Source organism: Hibiscus syriacus, unplaced genomic scaffold (assembly GCF_006381635.1).
Source record: "Hibiscus syriacus cultivar Baekdansim isolate YM2019G1 unplaced genomic scaffold, ASM638163v2 tig00110551_pilon, whole genome shotgun sequence".
Lineage (NCBI taxonomy): Eukaryota > Viridiplantae > Streptophyta > Magnoliopsida > Malvales > Malvaceae > Hibiscus > Hibiscus syriacus.
The window spans coordinates 1,149,598-1,175,210 of NW_024062778.1; the positions used below are offsets into that span (position 1 = coordinate 1,149,598).

At 34.6% G+C, this 25,613-nt stretch overlaps 1 pseudogene; it reads left to right on the plus strand.

Moving 5' to 3' along the window:
- The first annotated feature begins 17,166 nt into the window (after nucleotides 1-17,166).
- LOC120131246 lies at nucleotides 17,167-21,719 on the plus strand (annotated as a pseudogene).
- The last annotated feature ends 3,894 nt before the right edge of the window (nucleotides 21,720-25,613 follow it).

Sequence of the window (25,613 nt, forward strand, 5' to 3'; positions counted from 1 at the left end):
TTGACAAGTGTCAAGATCAATGCTATCTTTGAGGTATGTTTAAGTAATGAAAAAATAAAATGTCTCAGGTTATTGTCTTTGGTCTAAGGTATGGTGTTCTGATTTCTTTGATGTTCACAGATCTGATGGAGTAGCTTCTATGCTCATCTACTGGAAATATTCTTCGACTTCCAGCTCTCATGATCACACTCGGGTTGTGCGATGCCTTATCAAGAGATTTGCAATCACCTTCTATACCACAACAGCACCATCTTTATATTCAAGCCGCCTTTTCAAGTTTTCAACTCGAATCCTCCTTTGATTTTAAAATGTTATTCAGAGTTTACGTCTTGAACCCCCTTTGTTATTTTTCTCTATCATGCATTAAAGATTTTAGAAAACCTTTTTGTAAATAAAAGATTAATCCTGATGTGCGGGATGAAATCTAAAGATAGTCTCTTCTGTTTAAAAATTCATGTATGATTATAAGGGACTTTTAAGGCACGTAATGTACGCTATGGTTCATGGTTATGAAAGAAAGGGATAAAAGGCTCAAAACAAGTGTGTAAGGGTTATTGAACCAAGGATCAATTCATTATGTTGTCTTCAATCTTGTCTTGCTCGATTTGAATCTGCTCATATGAGTCTTTTATTTTCTCTGGATGCCCCATGACCTTCTGGGGAACTGATTCTCAAATGATTGTGCTTGATCAATCTCATGGTTTAAAGTTCGATGCGTGATTTAAGTCGAGGGATTCTTTGTATGTGCTTTTTATCCTTTTTCTTTGCTTTTTCTTTTTTTTTCTCTTTGCTTTTTTCTTTGCTTTTTCTTTCTTAGCTTTTTTATTTACTTTTTTCTTTTCTTTTTCTTTTCTTTTCTTTTTTTCTTTGCTTTTCTTTCTTTTTTCTTTCTTTTCTTTTTTGTTTTTTTCTTAGCTTTGATTTGATCTTCGATCTTTTCATCTTTCGGTATCTCATTTGGATTGATGGTCTTTACTCATGCGAGCATATTTCCTCCACCTTGCCCCTAGTGTGGAGGGTGATCCTTGGTTAGGGTTGAATTAGAAGAAAATATCATTCAGGCCCAAATAGGGACATGAGGGAAATATTTTCTCCTTTTTTGAAGGGATAATGAAATAAAGTCGTTCATCATTTCATACACAGAAGTCCTTACAGAAGAGGTATCCCTAGGGGGATTGATTTTCAGGATTAATTTTATTCACATGAAAACAATGTAATTAATGCATGGTAGAATTATTTTGAATTTATTTCTTTTTTTCTGCTTCTTTCTTTCATCATGTCTCACTGTTCAGGCTCCCTTTCAGAGAATTGATGTGAGATGCCCCAAGTTTGGACTTACTGTAGGAGGGTTCATGTTCAAATGAATAATCTTGCACTCAATGCTTTTAGGTTTTATTGGTAGAAAAATATCGGTTTTGCTTCTAAGAAGACGATGGTGACTTTATTGGCTCAATGAAAGGTAAGAGTATGACTTTTTGTATCATGAAAAAGATAAAAGCAATGTTTCACAATCTCAAAGAGAGGTAATGTCAAATTTTGGTCTTTTGTTAGTGACCATGAATTATTTCGGGTAAAAAATCGAGAGATTTTATTTTGGGGTTTTAAACGGGATAAAAAGGGTTTAATCTTGTCATATGTCAAAATCTATAATTCTTGAAGAATTAAAAGAATCTTTAATTCATTTGATATTCGAAGAACTAAAGATTAAAACTCGTTCAATTATTCAACTTTAGAAGGTAGCATAAGTTCAATCGTTAAAAGATTAAGCAGATATAAAAGGCAGAACAAAAACGAGTTCAAACAAAACAATGCTCTTAATGCAATTGCAAAAATGCCTCTTGGTAAATGCAAAGATCTCTTCTTGATTAGAAAGCCCTACCATTCTTCTATTGTCCATGCCTGAATCAATCAGATTCTGGATCTTGCGCTTCAGTGCCCCACAATTCTCAATGAGGTGCCTTGATCTTTAGATGGTGATAGCATCACGTCCATATCTTTCAATTCTTTTCTAGGAACGAATAGGGTGACTTCATCTCACCTTAAAACCCTTATCATAAGATTCCCCACGAGTTATTCTCGGGACCCATGATTAATGCATGTTGGGATGCAATGTATACCATGTAATGTACAATGTGTATATACTAATGCAAAGATGCATATGCAAATGCAAAATGGATGCGCAAAATGCGAGATACAAATGCAGCTAATTGATCAAAATAATGTTCCTAGAACAATTCTGGAAAAACTGACAATTTCTCGGTATACTGGATAAGTCTTATGAAATCTTACTCATAATATTCTTATGCTTAGTCACATACATTTAACCAAGTTTACATTATAAATAAACTTATTAATTATTATCAATCACTATTAAACCTCCTCACTCAGCTTGCTTATTCTGAAGTTTAATAGTTGATTTTCGCAACTAGCATAAATATCCCTATGCGAGTAATGATACTACACCTAGGATTATTGAAGCTCATTCAAAGTATCGATATCAATCTATACTTATTGTTTTTAAGGTATCTCACAGGTAAAATATTCTCACCTAAGTATTGGTACTAAACCTTGAGTTTCAATACTGTCCTCAAATATCAATACTAACACAACCTAGGAATCTTTAAACTTTTACTAGATGCATCAAGGGTATTCTATTAATTTCCTCCCCTAAACAGCATTTTATCATTTTACTCTTACGAGTGTTTACACACTTCTCTATATAAGATAACTTAAATATCTCATTATTCAAAGATTTATTAAATAATTAATCTATAAGAGTATTTTAGTCATTTTACCCATTCAAAGGGTTTTTTGGGCTTTCGCTAAAGCTTAATAGGAAATCACTAATCTCTTACGTCATTTCTTAAAGTCTGCTTTCAAAGGTATTTTCATATCATTATAAGACACTATTCTCAACTAGGGACAATATGGCAATTTTACTTCTCTACATACATACTGAACATAATATACATCACATTTATGAAAATCATGAAACATTACGGAGTTCGAGGGGTCTCACCTTAATTTCTAGAATATTCAAGCTTATTGACTTAATTCGAGCTTCTAGTCTTTTTTCCTCACGAACACGAGCGATCCAAAACATGAACACGACCTCAATTAATTACCCTTGACAATAAAATGTAACTTATTAAAATATATTCAATAATCTAGGGACCCAATTTCCAAAAATAATATTTACAGGGTCATTAATCACCTAATTACTAAAATTAAGGACTTACTCAAAAATAATCTATACTAGAGAACCATGTTTAAAACTATATTGAATGTTGAGGAAAAGGAAGAAACCATACCAAACTTGAAGGACCATTCTAAAATATCCCTATTTTTCCATTTACATGTCCCGCAAAAATACTTCTTCCTCCAACTTTTCACTCTCGCAGAAGTACTCCGCAATAAGACTGTAAATGAAACCACACACTGAGTTATCGAATTCGACGATCAAGATTCGATAAATATCGATTCGAATAGATTTGAATGGACTCGAACTCGACTCGAGTTATTAACAAGTTGAAACGATCTACTTGAAACTCGACTCGAAAAGTCACGAACAACTCGAAAATAATAATAATTAATTTTTTAAAATTAAATTATTAATAATATTAATATTTATGTATTTTTTTTTAAAATATACGGTACAAAATTTCATGTACTTAAAGTTAGGTTGCGTTCGTGTTCGAGTTGAGCTTCAAAAGCTTAAGTTAAGATTTTTTTATTCGAGCTTTAATTTAGGTTTTAAGTTCAATTCGAGCATAAAAATTTAGGCACGAGTTTTGAATAAAGTCGAACTCATTTCAAATTTTGAGTCGAGTCAATAACGGAAGCTATTGCGATGATTGTGGGTATAGCGATCATACAATAGTGGTATCCGATGAATTACTACCACTATATCGCGTGCGTTATTAAAGGGATAGATCGCTATTTAAATTCCTAACTCCATTAAGCTAAAACCACCTTCGATCTCAATCATCCATCGTTGGATGAAGTCGATGTTGACATATGCTGTTGCCGACGACGGGAGGAGTGTCTCCACCGCACGGATCTCCAAACCAACGTCTGAATCGCCGTGGAGAGAACCCCAACTCCATCGAACCTCCTTTTTCTAAGTTTTTCCTTGCTTGCTTGCTTGATTTCGTTTTATTGTTTGCTTGCAGGTGGTTCGCGAGATCAAAGACGGTTGGTTGTCACCGTTCGTCGGAGGCGTTGTTGCCGTCGTTCTCGGCGACTGCTGCCTAGGGGAGGCCAATGCACGATGCTGAAGAACGGGTTATTTGGGGGCTGGTTTGGCCTGGACTGGTTCAACCAGTTTGACTAGGTCATGGGTGGCTGGTCATTACCTCGATCACTATTCCAGCGAACCGAGTTGGCCGGGGAAAATGGGTGGCTACTGCTTAGGAGCAAAGAATTTGAGGTTCCAAAACCCAAAAGGGTTCCCATAATTTTGGATACCCACTCCAAGTGTCTAATATAAGGACAACCTTAAAAATAATAAAATGGAACTCTCTATAAGCATCCAAATATTCTATCTTTTTTAATATAAATACCTTAAATTCATAACCGAGCACCTAAAAAATATACGTAATATAAATATCGATAAAAAAATTCACTTAATTGAACACCTAGTATAAAATAATCCGTAAAAACATCTGATATCATTCCTGAGAATCAAGCCTATAAAAACTCAATTGATACTTCGATTATCAAAAATCATTTAACATTGAAAAAATAACAATTATTTGAGGAAGTCATACTCGATTAAAAATTTCATAATTAATATATTCGAAAATCAGAATCTCTAAAAATTGATTTGTCATTTTCTAAAATATTGAAACTATTAATTTATTACAATAAGGATTTACTTGGAAAAAGTCCCCACTGATGTGTTGGATTTGAGTATCAAAATTTAGGTCATCGCAATCAATGTTTAATCGAACTCGTCTTGGATATTTTCGGGACCTTGAGCGAAACTAAATGGCCTTATAGAATGAAGTATATCAATAGGTCTATAACTTTGGACAACTAATTTAATATTAGAAATTATTGAAAATATACTGCAAAATCGAGACGTTAGCACTGACAGGACAATACAATAAAAATAGCATAAAAGAATTATCAACAAACTATGTTGTGGTGAATCACTGCCTTAGGAGTAAATTCGTCCCGATTAGTATAACCGCTACAATGGACGACGCCCTCCGAGGTTAACACAATGTTTCCAAAGCTCATACACTCGAAGCTGGAAATGCACAAGGTGTTTACTGCTCCTCTCAATACAAACTTTGAACAGAATAGAGAAATGAAAGAAAACCGTAGAGAGAAATTGATTTTCGGATGAATGTAAAAGTGAGAGAAAGTTGATATTTAGGAGGCTAGTCTTCAAGCATAAAACATGTAAGCTGTAAATCCGACTGGAATTTCACGGTAATAAACGCTAATATAAAATATTCACTTAAAAATCAATAAATAACTTTTTTATTTTTTTTAAAAATATTCTTCAAACTTTATATAATACTTAAACTATTCATAATACTCAAAAAAAAAATATGAAGCTAATGCATACTTAATCATGTTTGAGTCCATTACAATTAGTAAGAATGTCAACCAAAGTGACCTTAGCCCACAAGATTTTTCCAAACATCAACATAGGAATCCCATAATCTATATTAATAAAATAAAATATTATTCTCTAAATAATTTAGTAATAATAATATAAGACATCATTTTTCATTACTTATTGCAAAATAAAAATATTTTACAAAATTTATAATAATATTTTCATTTAAATTCTAAAATCGTCCTTAAAAGAAATATTTTTTAAATTTGGCCCTTGAGTTAGCGGGAACGAATTTAGTTGTAAATCAAGTAATTTTTTAATGTGAAATAACCATTTATTTTATTTCAATACATTTTCTGAAGTTAATAAAATGAAGTGACTGGGTGCAGTGCCGGTCCAATAACTCGGGGAGGCGGGGGGACCCCGAAAAAAGGAACCAATAAAATAAATAGAGATATGTAAGGTACCAAGTAAGGATTTTCAATCGGAAAATTCGAATCAAATTAATTAAAATTATTAATCGAACAAAGTTTGGCTAATTTGATCAGTTTTTATCCAAATTTATAATTTTTTAATTAGATTAAATGGGTTTAATAGAAATATATTTTTGTTAAAATTTAATTGGATCTTGAAGGTTTGATGGGGTGATTCTATTGTGTGGCACCTAAAAAAAATAGTAAAAAAGACATGACTAATTTCACCGATTACCGATAAAACAAAAAATTCAATAAGGACCCACCTAAATTGTTACATATTTTGATAACCTTTTCGATTGCAACTTAAATGTTACATGAATTTAAAATTAGTTCAAACTTAAAATTAAGGGTATTACTTTAGGTTGTAACGAAAATATTATCTATTTTAAATAATATATTATGATTTCGGTAACATTTAGGTGTTACCCAAAATGTTACAGAGAGCAACCTAAAATATTAAATGTTTTGATAACATTATTCCAACCTAAAATGTTATTGAGCTTTTAAAATTATAGGAAACCTAAAATGTTATATTTTTTTAACATTTTCGATTGTAAAAAGTTACGTGAATTCTAAACTAATTCGAACTTAATTTGGAGGTTTACATTTTAGGTTACAACCACACATACTATTCATTTACATACTTTGTTATGATTTTGGGTTACAACCTAAAATGTTAACCCAAACAACCTAAAATCCTACACGTTTGGATAAAATTTCGGTTGCAACCTAAAAATAGTGAGTTTTAAATTGATTCAAACTTAATTTGAAGGTAACATTTTAGGTTCAACCGGAAATGTTACCCCTTTACATTCTTTGTATGATTTTGCATAACATTTTAGATTGCACCTAAAATGTTAAATGTTTTCCTAACATTTTCGGTTGTAGCTTAAAATGTTACGTGAGTTTCTAAATTGATTCGATCTTAATTTGAAGGGTAATATTTTAGGTTACAACCAGAATATTACCCATTTTACATACTTTGTTACGATTTAGGTAATATTTTAGGTTCCTACCATAAAAGTTACCCCTTAATACTTTGTTATTTTTAAATTTAGAATTTCAAATTCAACCATAGAAGTTAACAATTAAATCTATTAAGTTCAATTATTATTTAGTTTTTAGTGATATAATTTGTATGTTAAGTTAATGTTACCAATTTTAATTTTTATTAATTGATTCTTATAATTATTCATATTAAGTTCAAATTATAGTACTAGACTTTACCATATAAATACTTAAACTACACATAACTCTTAAATTTCTAAATTAAAGGTTAAAGGATATTAAGTGAGTTCGAAGTATAATTTATGAAATATTATAATAAGAATGTTATGTTCTAATACTTTGAGGGTAACATTTTAGGTTCCAATCGAAAATGTTACCTCTTTTACATATTTTGTTATGATTTGAGTAATATTTAGGATTCAACAGTAAAAGTTGACCCTTAATATTTTGTTATGATTTAAGATAATGTTTTAGCTTGAAATCTAAAATGTTACTTTTTCAAACCTAAATGTAATATATCTTGGGAACATTTCCGGTTTCAGTATAAATGTTAAATGAATTTTTAAATTGATTCAAACGTAGCCTTGAGTTTCGAAACTCGATTTTGAAACTTAATTTGAAAATACCTCGCAATACCAAATTTCGATACTTAGTTCAGCGTATCGAAACTTATAAGGTGACTTAATTCTGGAAAATCATTGGAAGTTCCAAGTTTCAAAACTTATTCTCTGATGTTCAAAATATAAATGATTTGAAGAAATTTAACTAAAAATGGAGAGAATTTGAAGAGGTTTTGGGGAGAAAAGAAAAAATATGATATTTTTTTTTGTGTTTAAGCGTCTCAGATCGACTATATTTCGTAACTGAAAATTGTCTCTTTAATACTTTTTTATAATTTAATCATTGTTTTAGGTTCCAACCTAAAATGTTCTATATTTTTGTAACAATTCAGTTGCAACCTAAAATGTTACATGAGTTTCGAAATTGATTCAAACTTAAAATTGATGATAACATTTAGGTTACAATCGAAAAAGTTATCACTGTTACATACTTTGTTATGATCAATATATTTTAGGTTGAAACTTAAATATTATATTTAGTAACATTTCTAGTTGCAACTTAAAATGTTAAAGGTGATTTAATATATTCATGAGTATCGGTATAATAACTAAGTAATGATACTTACAAGACCTAAAATTTCTGGTTTCAAAATAACAATTACATCCGACGGTAACTATAATTTTTTTTTCAAATATCAATCTAACTATCGACATATCCGTCATTTTTTAACCTTAAATACATCCAGCGATTTAATACTTATTTTATGAGTATCGTTACTTGTAACTGAGTAATGATACTTTTCGAGAACTAATATTTTGGTTTCAAAAAAATTACATCCAACGATAACTATTATTATTATTTTTCAAATAATCAACTATTGAAATATATATGTTATTTTTTAGCCTTAAATTAAGTTGTTGCCTTTTAGACTCTCCAAGTTTAATATAGTGTAGTTAAAAGTAGTTAGGTTATATATATATATATATATATATGGATAGGATCATGTTATATAATAAATTCTTTTAGTTTACAGAAAATTTAGGACGTTAGAATAATGAAATAAAATTGTAAGATTAATAGTAGGAAAGAGAATTATTCACCAGAAAAAAATAAAAATCATCTCAGTATTTTCACTCATCCAATAGTTCTAAATTTATGTAAAACTAAAGAGTTTTACATTGTGTAACTGAATCCTAACCTATATATACATATAAATGGTTAATTTGATTAATTAATCAATTTTGAATTGAATTACCTATCTAAATTTAAAAAAAAAAATAACTATTAACCGATTCATATTTAATATCTAACCAATTAATCAAACTAAATTTGATTCGATTGATTAATTCGATTAAACCGTAATGAACGCACCCCTATCACCAACACTAACGTTGTATAAAACTAATAGAGAAAATAACCTCAGTGACCGAAAATGCCTTATAATATACGATTTTAACCAACTTTTTTTGATTTGCCAAAATGACCAACTAAATCGCAATGCGATCGATAATTCGCAACGCGATCTCCGGTATCGCAAATCAGTTTCTTTCGCAACGCGATTCTGACTATCGCAACGCGATTCTGACTATCATTGCGATTTTTTAAATTCGCGTTGCGATTTTCCGACTATCGCAATGCGATTATGACTATCGCAACGCGATGACTATCGCAACGAGATTCTGACTATCGCAATGCGATTCTGACTATCGCAATGCGATGCTGACTATGCAACGCAATGCGATTTTCAAAGTACCATTATTATCGCAACACGATGCTGACTATCGCAACGCAATGCGATTTTCAAAGTACCATTATTATCGCAACACGTATTTTTTTCAAATACCAAATATTATCGCAACACGTATTTTTTTTCAAATACCAAACACGAATATTAATATATCAGAACACTGAACAATCCACAGTATATCCCGTAATCATAACCCATAACCTAAAACCCTAAATCACAACTCAGTCCCATCTCCATCTCTCACTCTCTAAGGCGACATCCGTCCCCATCTCCGACGAAATCAGTCCCCATATCCGGCGAAATCCGTCTTTTGGTTGAAGTAATGCAATCCATTCAAGTTTCAATTTGCAGAAGAAGAATAGTTTACTTTCGCAACGCGAATTTGACTATCGTAACGAGAGAATCGCAATGCGAAATAAAATTCGCATTGCGATTCTCTCGTTGCGATAGTCAAATTCGCGTTACGATAGTCATTTTCGTGTTGCGAAAGTAAACTATTCTTCTTCTGCAAATTGAAACTTGAATGGATTGCTTAGTAAATTCATTCGGTTGTTGCCAATAGTTGCGAAAATGACTATTCTTCATATGCAAATTGAAACTTGAATGGATTGCTTAGTAAATTCATTCGGTTGCTGCCAATACTGCTAAACTATTTATTCTTTAACCCTGTGAAGTTAGTATTTGTTTTTTGTTGTCTTTTGGTTGAAGTAATACAATCCATTCAAGTTTCAATTTGCAGAAGAATAATAGTTTACTTTCGCAACGCGAAAATGACTATCGCAACGCGAAAATGACTATCGCAACGCAAATTTTACTATCGCAACGAAAGAATCGCAATGCGAAATTGAAACTTGAATGAATTGTATTACTTCAACCAAAAGACAACAAAAAAACAAATACTATTTAAGTTTCAGATTCTATTCTTCTTCTGCAAATTGAAACTTGAATGAATTGCATTACTTCAACCAAAGACAAAGACAAATACTAACTTAATAGTGTTGAAAATTTAAGTTTCAAGAATAAACTACTACTCTTTATGTTGTCATTGAACCTGCACTAAACCTATATGTTGTCCTTTTAAATGTTTATATAAGTGATTACTTCTGGAATGTTATTTGATGTATTTTGTGAACAATGATAGAATAATGACTTGGGTAAATACCGTGCAAGTTTGAAATATATTTGTCTTTGTTTTCACTGTTTAATATCATGTCTGTTTATTTACTGATTTATATATTAATTTATTTTTAGCGGCCCGCTAAGGTGGATGCTCTACGTCGGGTTTTTCTTGCAAGACGGAGTTCACGCATCAGACGGCGTGCACGTGCCATTACGTCTCCGTTCACCCCAATAGTATGAAGAATCCATAAGAAAAAGCCCGACTCACCTGTCATTGTTCAAGAGGCCTCCCCTATCGTTCAAGAGGCCCCTATCATCCCTTAAGAGTCCCCTCCCACCATTCAAGAGGCCACTGTAATCGTTGAAGAGGTCCCTCTCAACATTCTAGAGCCCGATTCACACGGCGTAATATATTGAATTATCGAGAAACGCCCTCACGTGCCGGACATGATGGATGACTGTTGGCTTTCGTATAAGTTACCGGCCAGTACCATTCCGGCAGATGAAGTGGAGAGGAAACAACTACCGGAAATAATTCTGGATAATACCCTTTGGGCTAAGACCGCAGTTGATTTTTATCTACATGAGCGGAGCCAAGAGTTTTACGCTGACATATACAAACTCAACGATGATATTCATTTGTTGATTGAACGGTCTTTGTAGGGTGTGTTATTAGGGGTTGAAGACAATGGCTATTTCGATGGGGGGTAAGTCTTATATTTCTTCTTATATTTCATTTTGATTAAATTTTTTTTAAATTTATGTAATTCACTAATATATGTCTTCTTTTGTAAAACAGCCTATTGATGCATGGGTGTCACGTCTTCTAATAATAAGGAAATTGAAGAAAAAAATATGCGATATACAATTATGCCGACGTATTTTCACGTAGTTCACTTGAAGAATCAACGACATGAATCATATGTGTTGGCTAATGGACAAGCTAAACTTTATCCTGTATGGTAGGAGGTCGATAAGGTTAGTATTTATTTGTTTAAATATTTTAAAGGTGTTCATAAATAAGTGCGCAATTTGAATTATTACATTTCGATGCAGGTGTTTATCCCTGTTTTAGAACGTACTCATTGGCTTCTCGTCGAGCTTCATCTCCCATCACTAAAGACAATAGTATATGACAGCATGATAAATTACATATCATTGTCTGATTTGATAGATATTATTAAGGGATGGAGCTCTCATTTGGCTAAATTCTTGGATGCGATTAATTATTGGATTATTCTGGAAACAAGAAGCCAAAGAAGTTCAATGTTACAGTTATCAGAGACGAGACCGCGCCACAAAACGCCGGAAGCCAGAGGGGATTGTGGTCCTCTCGTATGCATGTTCTTGGAGCGTTTGACGATAGGAAGTACACAGTTTCTACCTCCCACCGATAGAGATAGAGGTGCAGTAGGCTTGTGGTTTTGGCATTTTATGGCTAGAGCGATATATGCGAGACGCTGCCTACCTGCATCCGCGTTATGAAAGTGTCCATAAAAAATTTGTAAGTCTAATACAAGTGTTGTTAAGTACCTAGAATTCAATAATAATTTGTTGTTTGTTGGTTTTAGATGTGTAGAAAGTGTTATTTGAGCAAATATTTGGTTTCTGCAGGTTAATCCTGAAGTGAGCTGCGTGAAATTGATGTATGGGTGCATAAATAACTGTCTCGGGTACACTTTTTTGATTGTTTAGTTGATTCTTAAAAGTCTTATTTGTTTAATTGATAAGGAAAATAAGAATTATTATCATTTTTTGCTTGTTTAATTGATTTATAAAAATTGATTTGTAAAAGTTGATTTGTTTATATTGATGTGTAAATCTTATTTGTGCTTGTTTAATTGATTGAAATGTAAAAGTTGATTTGTTGATTTCAATCTGCATCATATTGAAGGCAAAAGACCTGTTGGAGGTACACTTTCGCAACGCTAAACTCAAAATCGCAATGCGAAAGACAAAATCACAACGCGAAAGTCAATTCGCGTTGCGATAGTCTAATACGCTTTGCGATTTTCTCGTTGCGATAGTCAAATACCCGTTGTGATAATCAAATTCGCGTTGCGATAGTCAAATTCACGTTGCGATAGTCAAATTCACGTTGCGATAGTCAAATTCACGTTGCAATAGTCAAATTCGCGTTGCGATTTTGAGTTGCGTAATCACCATTGCGATAATCAAATTCGCGTTGCGATATTCAAATGAATGTAAAAGTGATAACAATGAACATATCATAGCAGTGTTCAAACTCAAGTTACTAATACATGCCTAACTGAAAATGTTAAAAGTTTACACATAATACACATAATAGTCAATGCGTTGCGATATTCAAATGAATGTATAAAGTGATAACAACTGAACAGATCATAGCAATGTTCAAACTCAAGTTACTAATACATGCCTAACTGAAAAATGTTAAAAGTTTACACATAATACAACGATCATTAAAAATCACCTAAGTTAATAGTCCCAAAAGGTGAAGCCGGTTGTGATTGGGATTTTGATTTTGATTGCGATTTTGATTGCCTTTTTCTTGACACCATATGAGCTTTGGATTTGATGAGCATCCATATTTTGGTAGAGGAAAATATGATTGTGATGGCACTGGTGATCACATGTCAACCTTGTATGACCACTTTCTTGCATCGACTACATGTCGATCTTTCTTCTCTTCACCCTTAGACGGTATACGATTGTGACTTTTTGGTTGGCCAGGTAGCCTTCTGTCCATGGCTGGTGGAAAAACTGTTTGTAAGTCATCTCGGCATAAGTATGTCGATATACTTTTGTAGTATAACAATCCATAGCGTATGTGCTTGAATCATCTTGGTTTAGATGAAGAGAAACTTTTATAACATGCCCACACGGATAACCAGATGTTTGTCATTTCATACAACTACACGTCTTTGAATTTAGATCGATAAGCTCATTTAAGTTATTATCCAGTACTTCAAACAAAGTGTTTGAACATGGTTCAACTCTCCATGACGTTGACTTCACAACACGTTTCGTTATCTTTTTTTCAGTCCATGGTGTAACACGATGTTCCAATGTTCCTGTAAATTTAAATAAATAATACTTAGTAAAATATATGATAAGTTACGAATTTAAAGAAATAATACATGCATGGTTTCTTTTCTTGTAGTACCACTATTGAATAGAGTCTCGAAAAAACTCCATTAACATAGTAATGGTAATTTTCGGGAATGACGACTTAGAGCGTTGATTGATTCTGCCTATTAGACGTCATGAAACCATATCTTGCTCCAGTTGATGTACTCTTGACCATCTTTCAAACCCGACATCTTTTAGTGTTTGAGCACACTGAGGCAAAACACGTCTTAAACAATTTATATGCTTATTAAAATCCACTTCCCAATAAGCTTTTACAGCATTCCAGTATGTCCATTTGTGATTTTTTATACCAGCAGACCTTGATTTTAGATTTCTATATAAATGAACACCACAAAGTCCATGAAAAGCATCTGGGAAACACCTTCTAACAGCGTTGTCAATTGAGTTTGCCCTATCGGATATGATTGTCAGATTGCTAATAGGACCTATACAATCCCTAAGATTCCCCATAAACCATGTCCATGAATCAGAGGTTTCAGATTTGCCAACCCCGTAAGCTATTGGCAGTATCCCATTGTTAGCATCCATGCTACTGCTAATAAGTTTACTCCAAGGTATCGACCTTTTAAATGTGCTCCGTCAACTATAATAACTGGGCGCATTCAAGTAATAAACGAACGAATCTACAAAATCATATACACAAGAAATATAATCATTTAAATGTGAAATGCATGTAACTAACAAAAATGAGTCAACAAAATTATATTGATTTACTAACCGCAGCACCAATGGCGAAAACACAACTCAAAGCGTCCATCTCTATCTGTTTTGATATGAGTTACCGACCCAGGATTTTCAGCTTTAAATTGTGACAATAAGCCGGCAGTTGGGCAAACGATGCTTCTGGGGACCCCCTCAACAATTCCAAGGCATAACATTTGGCTCTCCAAGCTTGAGAATATGAGATACTAATCTTGAACCGAGCATTCATGTCAGTCATAATTTAATGTCCCCGATATACCCTGCCATTCAAAAACATTAACTCAGCCAGAAAACCACCCAACACCTTTTTGTTTGCCTGTCTATGGTGAGGAAAAACTTGGGTTCTTGAACATGTATGTTTATCAATAAAAGTCCTAACTTGAAACATTTCGCAATCTTTTATCCTCTTTGCAATCATACGCTATATACAACTTTTGTCAATCATACACCTTGTTTCGAAACGATCTTTGCTTGATTTGTTAACTTTTAGTTGATAGCCATCTTCCACACATTTCGTATACAAAGCTATCTTCAAGTCTTCCTTTGTATCAAAACAATCATCTTTCTTGATACGAATAATTTTTGTGTAACAATCAACTGCTATTTTTACCAACTCTTCTTCCGGTATCTGAAGTAATTCTGGCATATTCCAGTTATACTCCCGTGGCATTTTCTTCGGGGACTTTTTTTCGGGGATTTCTTCTTCTTCTTTTTCTACTTCAGGGTTATATGAATTACAGAATGGATGTTCAACATGTTCATTCATAGTCGTAACTTTCTCCTCATTATCATCAACAACATCTTCCTCGGCAGCAGCTGTTTCATCATCAAAATTCGGGTATTGACCAATATCAAAATCATTACACGTAGGGTATCTTTCTTCTTCTGAAACATCACCAAAATCCGAGTATTGACCAAGATCAAAGTTCGGGTATTGACCAAGATCAAATTTCGAATACCGACTAGTACTCACAATTTTTTCTGTTGGCTCACATCGTCTAACTGGTTAATACGAAAACCGGAATTTGGTGCTGAAAGTTGATTGGGATTTGGATTAGGGAAAGGTTGTGGGTTTTGAGATTGTGTTTGGTATTGGAAATGTGGTGAAACAAAATTTGCTTGGTGATGAAATTGTGGTGGAACCATTAAATTTTGAGCACCATAAACTGGGGTTGAAAAACTTAGTTGATTACTACCCGCTACTGACCCAACTTCACTACTTCAAGGTTCAACAACATACAATGTAACATCATCTTGCGAAACACTAATGTAAGCAATGAATCGTTCAACATCTTCATTGTCGGTTAACAAATAAACTTTACCTTTTCTCGGATAAGATAGCCTAAATCCACTTAAGGGCTCTAAATTCAATTTATTTGCAACACGTAACATTAGAGTTTCATAAGTTAACTTTTTTAATGACAGTTTTAGTTGAAGATTCATAGGTAAAGACATATATTGTAAAACACCATGAACATTCTCCCATGACCCTCCAAAACACAAATCTATCCAAACATGATCAACATTAGATGATTTCATTATTGTAAATTAATTTACTAAACAAACGAGCTACGAAACTAAAATATGTAGCCGGATGGGGAAGGATGTCGTTGGATATAGGAACGGATGTCGCCGGAGAGAGTGATAGACGGAGATGGAATGAGTTGCGATTTAGGGATTTAGGTTATGAGTTGCTTCTGTTGTGTAGTTATATACCCAAAACATTTGTGTTGCGAAACTAAAACCTGTTGCGAATTTGAAATTCAGTGTTGCGACAGTCAGAATCGCGTTGTGATAGTCAGAATCTCGTTGCGATAGTCAGAATCGCGTTGCTATAGTCAGAATCGCATTGCGATAGTCATAATCGCATTGCGATAGTCATAATCGCATTGCGATTTACATATTTGCATTGTGATTTACATATTCGCATTGCGAATTCGGAAAATCGCAACACGAATTCGGAAAATCGCAACGCGAATTTGGAAAATCGCAATGCGATAGTCAGAATCGCGTTGCGAATCTAGAAACTGATTTGCGATACCGGAGATCGCGTTGCGAATTATCGATCGCATTGCGATTTAGTTGGTCATTTTAGCAAATCCAAAAAAAGTTGGTTAAAATCGTATATTATAAGATATTTTTTGTCACTGAGATTATTTTCTCTAACTAATAAGCACTGAAGCATCTGAGTATTCGTTAACTATCTCCAAAATAAATCTGCCTTTCATGGTTTCCTCTTTCCCGGAGGAAAAACAAAGGGGCAGAAAATTCAGTAATATTTTTTCTTTGTTTACACAAATTGATTAAAACCCTAATAAACTCATTGTTTTTATCTCATATATGTAAACTTGTCTTAACCAAAAGCCTCAATTCACATGCATATATGTTTCTTCATTTTCCTGGCCTGTTTCATTTGGTTTTGATCATTTCCTCGTAATTCATGATATCAGATCATTGTTTGACATTGAACTTTTCAGCTGTGATCTTTTATTTCTATTGGGTTGTTGGAAATGTCCTTCTTCATCTTTCTTTTTATGATTATTGATCATTCCATTTACGAGGGAAGTTTTCTGAGATTAAAGGGTATATCAGAAGCCTTTAAAAGGATGTTTTTTGTGAGTTAATTCTTACCTTTGCTACATTACATTGATCATTCAATCATTGGTATTTGGTTGCATTGTGTTTCCAATTGAAGGTATAGGGGTTGGCTTATATTGCCTAAAAGCTTAGACTCACTCTTAAGGGATAGGAGAAATGGGGCTATAGCCTATAGCATTTGGGTAAATTTCAGAATTTCTTTCCTCTCATAGATGTATAAGAAAAGGTGTGAGAATTAAGAGTTGTTTCAGATGGGAAATAGTTGTTTTAAAAATGGCTTCTTTGAATCCATTTGCGGGGGTACATCAGCCGAAGATGCAAAGGAGGCTAAAGAAAAAGAAGTTTCAGCCAATGCAGATGTTGATTCTGAAAGTAAATAAGAAGAAGCTCCCAATGTTGAAAACAAACCCCCTGAAGAAATAAAGATGGTTAAGGAAGAGACAGAAAGGGAACAAGAAGGCAAGTCTAATGAAGATGTCCAAAGGCAACAATCAAAGCTTCCCCCTCTAAGACTTAGCTCCAAACCAGCAATACAGGTACAGGTTGCTGTGAATACAGAGGAAGAAACTAGGATTGAGCCTAAAAAAGCACAAAAGAAACCCCATAATGTCAGAAGGAAGTCATGCGCTGGACTCAAGATAGACTCAGTGTTAGAAACGAAAACAGGTAATTTGAAGGAATACTACAACTTGGGGACTAAGCTTGGAAATGGTCAGTTTGGGACAACTTTTGTATGTACGGAGAAAGGTACAGGGAAGAAGTTTGCTTGCAAAACTATTGCTAAAAGGAAACTGGAAAGTGATGCTGATGTTGATGATGTGAGGAGGGAAATTCAGATAATGTATCACATGGCAGGACACCCTAATATTGTATCCATTAGAGGGGCTTATTAAGATCCCACTGCAGTTCATCTTGTCATGGATTTGTGCGCAGGGGGTGAACTCTTTGATAGGATTGTTAAGAGAGGCCATTATTCTGAAAGAAAGGCAGCAGAATTAACAAGGAATATACTTGGTGTTGTTGAAGCCTGTCATTCCATGGGAGTAATGCATAGGGCAGGGTTTCAAATCGCGGTCGCGGTCACGTTTTTAGTTATTTCGGATTTACCGTGATTGCGGCCGTCGCAGGTAACTCGGACAGCGGCGAAACCGCTATATCACGGCCGGAATCGCGGTCGCGGACCGTTTTTTAAAACCCTGATCTTAAGCCTGAAAATTTTCTTTTTGTGAATGAGGAAGAGGATTCACCTCTTAAAGTCATTGATTTTGGATTATCAGCATTTTTCAAGCCTGGTATGTTCAAAATTCTTTGCTCTTTTGCCACATTTGTTTTTGTTTTTCTTTTGAGTCATTCGCCATTGCCGTTCTGCTTTGAAACTCAAAGATTAATTTAGCCTTACCTCACCCGAAATTTGTAGTGAACATTTCTAGGTGCATACTTCATGTTGAATTCTTAATTTTAAAAGGCGTAAGGTGCACCGAGACGCAAAGGATTCCTGGAACCTAGTAGGTGAGGCGTACACACCCACTAGTTCACTCATGAAGCAATTAATCTCTTCCTAACACTCTATTCCTTCACCATTGCTTGTCCCCTCCTCAAGAGTGAAGGCCTATTTCTACCATTCATAAGACCCATTGCTTGTCCCACAGGTTAATCTATTAGGAAGTTCTTGCAGCCCTGATTTTTCTTGTTGGGTCAAACCAATAGTGTTGACCTTCCTAATCAAGGCTATATAAAGCTAGTTTTGTTTAGTTTTACCGCAGCCGACATCCTCTTTCTGTCTATTGATATAGAGCTGGATTCATGCATTATAAAGCTCTTTAACTCCTGTTAATAATGTGGCTCGTGTATCTACACATCACTTCTGGATTCATGCACTATACGGTAAGAAAATGGCCGCAGTCTCCTCACCTGGATCAATGCCTTAACTCCTGCCATTAATGTGGCTCGTGTATTCACACGTCACTTCTGCTTAATAAATCTATTCGTTTATTCTGCTTAATATCTCCTTTCTTCTCCTTTCATTGTAGTCTCCTTTTACATTGTTTCTTTGGCTTTCTTTGTTGTATAAACTCTTGATGATCTTCAGTAGCTTACTAGTTTATATTCTTTATCTCTAAGGCGGCAAAAGTGTGCGCCTAACGCCCATACAGAAAAGCCCTGAAGCGTGCGTCTGGGAGGGCTTCCCGTTTTGCATTGCACCTACCTCTCTAAAGGCATTTTGTTCCGCGTTCAGCGACGCCTTGCGCCTTAGGTGTGCCTAGGCGCACTTTTGAAAACTAAGATTTAATTTAAAGCATAGTTTGCTTTCAATTCCCATGAACTAGCCAGCTTTAATTAGAATGGAAACTGCATGCATTTTTCAATATATATATATATATATAAAGCATGGTTTAACAACTTTAAATTTTTCTTGTTATTCTTTAACTACTTGCATTTAGAAAAGAAAAGAAATAAAAGTAAACTAGCAATTATACATATATATATACACACACACAGACATGGGGAATCAAAACAAATATATTTATTAAAGTACCCCAAGTGAAAATTTAAAAATCTTGTAGATAAAAGTTGAATGTTATGCCTGGGAGGATGCAGCTGACATTGACGTTAATTGGATGTTAGTTTACATGTTGTTACCAAACTGAATCAGTATTCTTGTTAGGCTTTTATGTTTCTACAAGACAACAAGATAAGAGAAATTTCCATAATATTGTGAAGCTCTATGCAATCAAGAGTGAGTTGTTTTGTTAATAAAGGTCTTAGAATTTCAGGGGATACCTTATCTGCTGTTGTTGGAAGCCCATACTATGTTGCCCCTGAGGTTTTGAAGAAGTGTTATGGTCCAGAAGCTGATGTATGGAGTGCCGGGGTGATCATTTACATTCTCCTGTGTGGGGTGCCTCCATTTTGGGGTGGTAAGATTTTCATCTCATGTCATTTCTTTTGTTGAAAACTTAAGATAGTGATTGACCTTTCTTGTTCAACTCTACAGTTTTTATTTATTTATTTATAATTTACTTTGGTCTATTTATGCTTTTTGAAACAGAAAGTGAAATAGAAATATTTGAAGAGGTTTTGAAAGGTGAACCTGACTTCACATCTGATCCTTGGCCTAGTATATCTGAAAGCGCAAAAGATCTAGTGAAAAAGATGCTTGTTACAGACCCCAAGAAGTGAATAACCGCATTCGAAGTACTACGTATGTCCCTTTTACTATGTAAGATGGGATGAGTATTTGTGAACTTAGATGTTGACAAAATGATATAGTTTTATTTGTTGCTTATCCAAATTATCCGTCTTCACCATTGCAATGGAGAGGTGTTATTAATGATGTCTGATTGCACTGTTGGGATGCTATAAAGACAGAAAGAACATTACTTTTCAGTATTCTCAAGACTATTGGATAAGATTGACAAGTTTTGGCTGTTTCACTACTTAATCCGAGGAATGAGCTAATTTGATTTTGGTTCATTGCAGGCCACAGCTGGGTTCAGTTTGGTGGGGAGGCTCCAGACAAGCCACTTGATTCTTTAGTCTTAGGCCGCATGAAGCAATTTTCTGCAATGAAAAAGCTCAAGAAAATGGCCTTAAGAGTAAGTTTCTTCCAGTGACACATTGGTCTATATCTCTTAAACATTGGCCTATGAAACTTCTTCAAAGTTCTATGTTGAAGTACCCGTGTCCGAAACATATTATTTTAAGGGTATGGGAGTACAGTCCTCCAACTGTATCTAAAATTCTTAGAAAAGGTTGAGCATAGCCATGTCGGGCACATATCCTTTTGACATAACACGTTGATAAGTAGCACCAGCATTCTTTAAACCAAAAGGCATCGCTCTGTAATCTTATACCGTGTCCGAGTTAACATAAGAAAAGAAACTGTGAACCTCTTTCCATGCACAAATCCCACTAGCTAAAATGACTTAACCCTTTTTTCGCTTCTTTCATTTTCAAATTTTCTTTTAGGTCATTGCACAAAGACTTTCTCAAGAAGAAATAGCCGGATTGAAGGAAATGTTCAAGATGATAGACACAGATAACAGTGGTCAAATCACTTTTGAAGAACTCCAAAATGGATTGCAAAGATTTGGTGCTAATCTTGCTGAATCAGAATTCGGCGCTCGAATGCAGGCTGTAAGTTTCATTTCGCAATCCCCTCACTTTCAAAGGCCTTAATGACTAATGCTTCATCAAATTATTAAAAGATTGATTCTTTGATTGAAATTGTTGTTCTTCATCAATTAGATTATGCTATTTATGCATCCTTCATATTCTAGTCAGCTTCATTTTGGGTCTGGGTCTATTGTTTGTTCGGAAATCGCAGGCAGACATAGATAACAGTGGCACAATCGATTATCAAGAGTTCATAGCTGCAACATTGCATCTAAACATGACTGAGAGAGAAGATAGTCTCTTGGCCACCTTCTCGTATTTCGACAGTGACTGCAGTGGCTACATCACTCAAGATGAGCTTCAAAAAGCTTGTCAAGAGTTCGGCATCAATGATATCCACATCAATGAACTGATGTGCGAAGTCGATCAGGACAATGTAAGCCCTCCAGTCCATGTCAATCAACAAGGATTTTAAGACATAAAGATACTCGCATTCCCTCTTGAACGATTTTTCATGTTGGTCTCATTCGACATCGTCTTTTAATTTCTTTATTCCAGGATGGCCGGATAGATTACAATGAATTTGTGGCCATGATGCACTTAGGGAATCCTGAATTCGGTAAGGGTCTTGGGAGTAAAGGTTTAACCATTGGATTGATGGAAACACTGCCTGTTTCTTGACAAAGATATATAAATATATAGACTGTAGTGGTGACATAGGGCATTTTTACTTTAGTTTGTTCCAAACTTTTTAGAGTTTAGCATTAGTTTAGCTCTTCAAAGTTTGAGAATTACCAATATTAATCAGGCATACTTCTGTTGACCAGATATTGGGTTTCCTTCTATGTTCTTTTGCCTGAAATATTGTACATATTTTGCAATTCCCTGCATTGATTTTTTTTAATGGTAAAAAGGAGAGAAATCGGAGTTGTATGAATCAATGGATATGTATCAAAGAAGGGATTAAGCCTGGATTTAAAGAAACATCATCACATTGATTTTTTCCCCATGGGAAAGACATGGTTTAAATTTAGAATCTCTTTACCAATCACCAGGCTGAACTTATAATACTATAAGCCATCGAGCATCTACACAGACTGTCACCTAGCCGACTTAAAGAGTTGAAGTTGAGTTTGACTTGCAATACAAACTAAAAATGATCTACCAAAATTACAGAAGAATAGGGAATAGGACTAGAAAACATTGTTCAAATCTCTCTCTATTCAGTTCGCATAACTCCTCCACACCCAGCAGCATCCAAATTTGCAGCCCCGTGCACATTAAATCTTACAAAACGGAGCAGTGGTGGAATCCACTAAGGAGGGGAGTCCCAAGATTAGTACTCCATGATAAGCACTTTGTCGGATTGTCCCACCAATCGTCTGCGCATTGTAGTAGGATTGGTGGTGAAATATTTAGTGCGGAGCATGCATCGGATGATGATGCTAATCAAGGATTAGGAAATTCACTTGATTAGTGAGGTTAGGAAATATTATGCCGATACTTCCGGATTGGGGAAGATTCAGGGTTAGCTGAGTGTGGGAATGAGTGGTTAGGCTGGGCTATCTGGGAGGATGTTCCAGAGTCCTCCATTCCTTCGAGCTTTCAGGGTGTTCCGAAACTACCCTCCGATGGTATTTTCGGGGTAAACCCTATTCCAATTTTACCAGTTACAGAGTCAGGTTGAATCCACACGAAGCCGTCAAACATAGGCCATGTTGAGGTGTTTACAATGGTTAGGCAGCAAAGAAAATCGGTCCTTCTCGAGTTGGTGGGTGAAAGGGAGTCCTTCACGAGAGAAGTTAGGAGAACGCGCTCTTTGGACGATGAGGTATAGGTGTTCAACGAGGTTCTTGTTCTTATGATTGGAGCCATTGAATCCTTTCGGTTAGCGAAAGAAAAGTTGGATTATACCCTGGCGGGAGCTACTCGGGGAGAGTAATCTTATGGAATTACTTGCACCTAGGAAAACCGATTTGCAATATGCAATTACTGCAAATACAGCGTTGAGAGTCGAGCTTGGAAATTTGAAATGAAATCGAGGCTATAGCAGGTAAAGAGGCCAGGAGCAGCTTGCTGACGCAATGAGGCAAGTGGCGAAGGCTCATAAGGAGATGGCTAATTTAATGCGTCAAAAGAAGTTGGTCGTAGAGATGCGACGGTTATTGCCTATAATGGGAGGTGCAGACCATCCCCGCTTCAACTTTTATTGTAAAGAATCTAGAGCTTGCTTATGCCTTCATAATAAAGTTCTAATTTTGTTGTCATTATCATAGTTTGGGCTTATTATTTACCTCTTTCCTTTATTTGGGTAATGTGTAGTGTTAGGTGGGGAGCTATCTCGACACCTGTAAGTATTTTGTGGAGGTTTCTCAATGCTTTCAGAGTATTGTTTGTGTTTCATAAATGGACAGGCTTTCTTATCTCTAGGGGATGTGTAAATACCCCATTTGGCCGGTGAAAGCGTTTTGGTGCAATACTTGTGAAAAGTGTTTCCATATTGTTTTGGCTAATGGAGAAGGTGATTCGTTACCCTCATAAACCTTTTCGGTTTAATGGGTGGAGACTTATTTGCCGTGGTAAGAGTGACGAGGTGGAGTGATAGGTGGTTTATTTAGTTATTATTTTGTTTTTAAATTGTTCCTTAATTGTTAGTTTTTATGGTTGATCTGTTCGTTTTAATTTATTTTTTTTACAAGACACTATATTCTGGAAATTGCATTAAAATGATATAATTTTATAGTTTTTTTATTTTTCAGAATCAATGTTGGATTAGTGGGCATGACGCATTTGACGGGGTATTAAGACAACACCTTCCAAAAGGTCCAGTTAGCACTTCTAAAAGGAAGAATGTGTCTTTCGCGTTTTTTGAAATTCGGATTCAAGTTAATCTCATGTTTTTAGGATTTTAGTTAAATATTTTAAGAATTATCTTTAAGAATTATCTCTTATTTTTAGGAATTATTTTTTCTTTATTTTTAGGATTTTTGAAGGCTATAAATACACTCTCAGAGTAAGCCTAAAAACGCATTCAGAATTCATTCTTCTTCTTCCTCTGTGTTTTATAAAATGTTTTTTTAAGTTTTTTTGTTTTTGTTTTTATTTTTATTTTTAAAGATGCTAAGTATGATTTTCATGCTTAACTAATTTCTCCATAAGCCAAGGGCTAAAGGGATGACTCAATTCCTATTGTGATGATTGAAAAGCACTTAAAATACATTCGGTTTTCTCAATTTTCTGGAGAAATAGGATAGGTAATCGACCTATCTTTTAAAATCAAAACACTTTTAAATCAAAAAGAGCTTGTTGGTTTAGATGTTCATGTTTATAGTTGGGATGAAGAATCAATTGGTAGCAAGTTCGACTTCTTGTGAACACACTTAGTGGCGGCCCTCTAAGGGAAATTGAGTTCGAGCTCGATTCTCATTGAGACAACATAGTCCGAGTCGGTTTTTTCAAAACTTTTAAAACTGAGTTGGTGCTGACGACAATAGTCGTAGTTAGTCCACATAAGGACCGGGAATTCAAAGATAGCTTTTGGATTTTTGGTTTACAAGAGAGGAAAACAAATTACAAGGGTTGGGCTCTGTAGATTGTAACCGACTCATATCCGAAGTAAAAATATATTCTGATGATTAGATGGAATTGAGGCAAAGTTGAAGCCTAAGGATGTTTTTGCAATAAGTTTTCTTATCTCAATTTATTTGAAATTTATTTATTTATTTATTTATTTTTATTACTAATTATTTTTAAACAATTTAAATCTCTCTTTTTCTCTCATCCCCATCTTATTTTCTCTTCTATCCAAATCCCTATCCTTTTTCATCTTTATCTAGATTTAAAATCGAAAAGTCCACAACTTCATAAACTTCAAAGTCCCTGTGGATCGACCCTACTTCTCTTTACCACTCTTTCCTTTTATTTATTTATTTTTTATAAGAAGACGGTAACATGATACCTGTCAGGATTGGTGTCGTTGTCGGAGACTTTGGTTAAAGTAACTGACAAAGTTGTTTCTTTTTTATTTTTGACCAAAGTAATCAAGGTGATTTGGTAGAATTTGATCCAGAAATCGAAGCTCGAGCTAGACGAATTCACGCAAAAATACTTCGAGAATAAAGAAGAAAATGACAATGGGAACAGTTGGAGCAATCATATCCAGAATTAAATCTGAAAGGATCATCTTCCTTCAATACAAATGAAGAACCGATAACTGAAGATACACTAGGCATAGACAACACGCTAGAACCAATGGTAGACCAAACAATTCACAGTTAGCTGCGGCACCTGTCGTACAAAAACCTCTATTCATCATTTTTTTCTCAAGGCACAACTCTATTTACTCTGAAAACGGGCTTATTCATCTTCTCCCTATATCCCACAGGCTTCCTAGTGAGAGTCAACACAAACATCTCACGGAGTTTCATATGGTTTTTTCAAGCATGAAACCTCAGGGAGTATTTGAAAACCAAATAAAACTATGTGTTTTCCCTTTTTCTTTATTTGGTTTAGCTAAAGAATATCTATTTTATTTACCTCCTAATTCTATAAATACTTGGGATGATTTAACTCGGACTTTTCT